Raw genomic sequence first — 5,647 nt, 5'->3', positions numbered from 1 at the left:
TTTTTTAATTATAAGAGAGTGAGAATTCTTCTATGAAGGCATGACAGTCATTAGGCTATAAATAGCAGGATTCCCCTGTGGAGACAAAACCCACAGCTACAGACAAGATGCATTTGCCAAGCATGCAGCCACCGGACAGCCAGCAGTGCTGGGGGTTATCAGCCCGCCCCACCAAAACTCCTGCTCTCATCAACGCTCCCAGCATATCTCAAAGCAGGCTGGGTCAACAACAACCCAGCCAAGTACATTGTCTCAGATTCCAGCCCTCACCAAGCAGCAGACATCATTCTTCCAGATCTTTGTTTTAGGGCTTTGGACACACACACTACTATTTTAGAGTTTTCTTCAGCATTTGTGGCTGAAAGATTAGTAGAAATAGCTCAATGTTCTTAAATTTCCAGCTCCAGAAACTGAGCACAAAGCAAAATGTTATCAGATTCAGTGAAATGCCAGCAATGTCACTGCAACCCCCAAGCAACTGAACTGTTTGCTGAGGACCTCAGCACTTTGTCTGTCCTTTTAACAAAGTCACTAGGAAAGTCTGCAAACCAGAGCTGCAATGTCACTGCAGAGACTGAGCAGCAAACTGCTCAAGCTTCTGAATTACTACCATTGGCAGAAGTCAATTTTCCTTTTTTTCTTTCATCTTTTTTTAAAGTACATTTTACTTTTGATACCTATCAGCATTTGTAACAAAACATAATAGATGACAGGAAAAAGAAGTTCCAAATGACTTCCTGTCCCCAGCTACCAGCACTGACCTACCCAAGTCAGTGCTTATCAACATCTGGGGAGCAGCACTGAAGAGCTGACACAGTTATAGAGTCATTTAGAGTGCTTTTACTTGGACTTGTACCGTACTAAAAATAATTCAGCTCCCTCTTTTGGGCTGCTTAGATGAAAGAGTTTCCCCTTCTCTGTTGCATAACTTGGAGATTCAGATTGTATTTGTAGTGCCCGAAACAGTAGCTTTACTTCCTGACCACCTCGTTCTGCATGCTTTAGATTGTTTTCTGTTTTTGTTTTTTCTTCATTTAGGCACTTTGTATCCAAGCTACTAAAAGAATCTAAAAAGAGTAACAGCAAAGAAGGCTCTTGCCCCGTAAGTGACAGCCATGAGAGGTACTTAAATGCATTTCATCCCCTATACAATGCAGTAGCACTTACATGTGCACCTCAATCTTCTCACCCAACGCTGTTAGGGGCACCCAACTCCCCCTCCTTTCTCTGCAGTGGAAGTAAAATAGTACTGACAACACAACTTCTTGAGCACACAGGTGTTCAACCTACAGGCATGCCTGAGCTGCCCTGAGTAAAGTGCGTTGTCTTGGGCTGCATGTAAAATATGTAACACATTTAACGTATTAGTAACAACACTTCTTTTTTTATTATTATTAAAACACATTAAAAAAAGAGGGCAACAACAACATAAACCCAGCAGGTTGGACACACAGTCTATACCACACAAACCTCATGTCTTTCTGCAAACTTGGTCCTGCCATTTTTCAAAACGTTGTTCAGTGTACCTAATGCTGAGGGTGCTACAAGACTTGATCAGCTCTTCCTCGCTTTCCTTCCCACTGCCCAAATGCATATGTAAAGGACGGGACTCCAAATTACACTTTACATTTTCTTATGACTATTTTGCTTTTTTTTTTTCCTTTTCAATTTTCTTTTTTTTGGGAGGGAGAAGGGGTAACAGAAGCTTTTTAAAATAACTCTGCTTAAAACCACAGTTTTACCACAGAGTCCTCCTTTTCTAAAATTTGGCTAACATCAACAATCATATAATGCCAGCAGTCATGACAAAAGGCCACCAAAAAGAGACTCATATCAAATATGATTTATTTCAGTTTTATCAACTTTTAATACTGTGTTTAATGTGTTTTAACAGTATTATATGGTTATAACCATATATATGCGTGGTCTTAACTATATACAAGATATGGTTTAGTAGTTTAGTGGGTAGTAATGGTGATAGGAGGACGGTTGGACTAGATGATCTTGTAGGTCCTTTCTAACCTTGTGATTCTATGATTCTGATATGTCTTGAATAAGCATCTTCAGTTTTAATGCAAGACTTTAGATGTGGACAAATCCATCAAAAACTGCATTTCAATTTTGATCCAGATAGAAAATGACACAAATCACTTACATTAGAAGCAATTAGTGCAGTAGAAAAGAGAAATAGAGGGCAGCAGAAAAGCTGTTCAAAGGTTACCCTCAACCTGCTGAGCTGCTCTGCCCAAGCTTAAAAGCAGTACTGATGGGGCAAGGGAGCACAGCTCTCCCTACAGGGCATCACAGCACCCAAGTGCTGAGAGGCCTCCACAAGTCTTGCTGTGACTCTCATAGCATTCCCAAAAGGAACAAATTCTGGGTTGTTTTTGCTGGTTGGTTTCAAAATGAGTATCCCAGCACAAAGTGTCTCAGGGTACAACCACCAACGTGCACACAGCAATTCTGGCTCTTCAAGGCAGCAGTGCAGTAAATGCAACCTCCCTTGTGCACAGAGCAGTGAGCTGAGGCACTGACTGAGTTACTTACACTAGAAAACAAACCCAGGGTGCTCAGGAGTCCCCAGACCCAGGAGCAATGAAGTTAGCTGCTCTTCCCAGAGATGCCAAGCCAGTCACAAAGAGTAGCCGCAAAATCCTCAACCCCGTATGAAAAACACATCCAGTACTAGGTCTGATGATGCTGTTTCCCCTCCTCACGTAAAGATGAAAATCATATAAATATCATTTAAATCTTACCATTACTCAGCTCTTCTAACAGTGTTTCTAAACAGCAGCATTCAGCACGACTCAAAGACTTGGCTTATACTGAAGGTCCATATGATTAATATTTGTCTGAGATCCAACAAAATGAAGAGGGGAAAACTACGGCTTCTGGAAACTGGCAAACCTATTCTACCTTCAAACCAACTCATATGTATGCTGGGTACTTCTCCCTCTCCTTCCCAGATGAAGTCCTTTCATACGGTAACAGACTGCAAGAACTTAAGAGTAACTGAATCAAAACTGGATTTGCTGTATGTCAGCATTTGGCACACTTTGGGAAGCTGAGACATCTTGAAGGAAGTGAAACTGTCTTCACTGACATAACTATGGCCAACCATATATATACATTTTTTTTAATTAAGCCTTCAGGTCAATTCTCATTCATCTTCATAGTATTCCCCACACACACGACAGCAATTCAGATGAATCAGACCATCAGGTATCATAAGTGGCATCCAAGCTGAGATCCATTCCAAATACTGAGGAGTTCACCTCTTGGTCTTTCATTTCAGACTCCCTTCAAATATCAAACATCTTACTGTCTGCACACCGCCGAGCATAGCAGTGCAATCCAAAAGAGTAGATTTTTTTAAATTTAAAAGCTGCAGCTTTGCACAACAGTGTCTCTTGTTATCTAGAAAGCTCTATGAAGCTCTTTCAGATAACCAAACCACAACCATAAGAGAGCAGCATATGTTCATGCTTTTCATGACTGTTTGCTTTAGCTCTGTTCAGTATCTTTCACATACATTCTATTACAAAAGGCTGGATTACAAAATACAGAAGTTTCATACAAGAACACAATAACAAATTTAACTTCACACTACAGAAGATGAAGTGTCAGCTCTGCATCCAATTAAAGGGGAGAAAAATTTGGATTAGCAATATTGCCCATACTAAAAGGCAAGTTCAAGGCACTCAGAAATCGCATTAACCTGTGGATTTATATTTTCTGGCAGTATTAAATAAAATAAATGATCACACCATTATCACTGCCCATAAGCACTTAAATACCAGGAGAAAGAGCTGCATGACAAGACTCAGGGATTTCAAATTTCTTACTGGTCTGATGAGATTTTCTAAAGTGACTCCTGAGATTAGAAACAATACATTAAACGAATCTGTCTTTAGCAACGCAGTCTTAATTTATGACTGTGACAGAGAACAGTAACTGAGAAAGATTTACAACACACTGCATTGGGTTGTTTTTTTTTCTAATTTTCTTTTTATTTCTTGTTTAATCTTCAAGATCTTATATTCATAAATTCTGTGGCATTTTCAAGGTTGCCTGATGTTCTAGAAAAGAACTATGTACGCTGCATTCAAAGATATTCTGCAAGTTTTTCCTCATGTTATCTGTGAATCCCAGGCTTTTCTTTAAGAACTGTTTGAAAAATAAAATACGCGGACAAATTAAACACTAGATATATGAGTACTCAGCTAAGGAACATTAAGACATAATTGAAACTTTTATTATCCCACATAAATATAACAGATTACATAGCCAGCTATCTTCCCCATAAGATTTATATGACCTGAGCAGTCGAGAGCAACTTCTCAAGCACTTGGAAGAAGGCTTAACAAGAGAACACCCACTATTTGCCGTGCCACTTTAATGACGTCAGTTCACATTATACAAAAAAGACATCTCTGTAACATTAAAGTTCTTTATACATAAGATCTCCCCCTTTTTCCTAGCCCTCTTCCTTCAATATAAAAATCAGCCTGTCTTGTGGGAACGCAAGTTAACTTCATCACAGCTATCACACACAAAAATCACAAGTGCTGCAGGAAAAAAAAAGGCTAAGATCCCCTTCTCATTAGGAGACTTCTAGAATTTTGAGGGTTTTTCATATTTGGTTGTTTGGTTTTTTGATTTGTTACCATTATTACTAATATGACTTCAGAGTTCCCCCAGTTGTAACTAACAGTTCTACCTGCTGTTCCTGCCAAGCGATTGTCAGATTAGTGACCATCTTCTACATCACTCACCCTATTTCTACCAACAGTCAGAGTGCTGGGTTAGGTTTCCACTTCACATCCCCCCAGCAGCCACTTAATTCCCTGCAAGATCCCCCAGGTGCCCTGCCTACAGCAGGGCAGCACGGGGCGTTCTAGCAGGCACTCCAAAGCCTCCTGTGGTAACGCTGCAGGTGAGGAGAGGAAGCCCTGTGCACCAACCTGACTTTCAGCTGACAGCTACAAAGCAAAATCCCAGCTACCACCAGGCTGACGCTCTGTGCCTCACCACCGCTCCCATCTCTCAACTAGAATCTCAGCAGAACACAGGTTTTTCAATGAAGAGACTGGACTAGAACACAGAACTACCACATAGTTTTTTTGCAGCTGTGGAGTTCTATCTGACTCAAAAGACTCCACTTCTCCCAGTCCTTCTCTGCTGTTCTTTCAGGTGCTGGTAACCTGTCTTTTCTCTCTAGATCCTTCTGCAAACCTCTTCCTTTCCTTTCCTGGTACTCAGAGAACAGCTGCTGCTCTATCAGTTCAGAAATGTATCACAGATAACCAGATTAAACTCCAAGCTATTTTTTCCTCAACTCCTATTTAGCTTTGCTGCTGTACAGGCGATCACCTCAGCACTAAGCACAGACAGAAAAGCAAATACTGTAAAAAGAAGTAAATAAAAAATCTGAATGCCGAAAGCAGCGCTGTGCCTCAGAGGAGTGTCACCACAGCACCTCATGACGGTGCATTTTTCCTACAGACGGAGCACCTCCAGACAGGGCTCCACCGCCGCGCACGCCCAGCTCAGCCCCGTTATCCCACGATGATTTCACAGGGTACCCAAAGCCAGACGAGCTTTGGAAAAAAAAACCAAACAAGCGGCAGACGGCAGGAGAACGGAA

The 5,647-nt window shown here is 41.1% G+C and overlaps 1 protein-coding gene across 2 annotated transcripts in view; it reads right to left on the bottom strand.

Annotated features, from left to right (window-relative positions):
* Nucleotides 1–5,647, bottom strand: part of GNB4 (G protein subunit beta 4) — a 40,279-nt gene that overhangs the window by 20,374 nt on the left and 14,258 nt on the right. The window contains exon 1 of one of the 2 annotated variants that reach the window (XM_031555181.1): nt 5,431–5,595. The exons of the other annotated variant lie outside the window; for it this stretch is intronic. The gene's annotated coding sequence lies outside the window, so the exon portion shown is untranslated. Of the gene's footprint in view, nt 1–5,430; nt 5,596–5,647 lie in introns of those variants that run through there. 2 annotated transcript variants of the gene reach the window in all.

This window comes from Meleagris gallopavo, chromosome 11 (assembly GCF_000146605.3).
Source record: "Meleagris gallopavo isolate NT-WF06-2002-E0010 breed Aviagen turkey brand Nicholas breeding stock chromosome 11, Turkey_5.1, whole genome shotgun sequence".
In the NCBI taxonomy this organism is placed as follows: Eukaryota; Metazoa; Chordata; class Aves; order Galliformes; family Phasianidae; genus Meleagris; species Meleagris gallopavo.
This window is presented reverse-complemented; position numbering and strand designations above follow the sequence as displayed.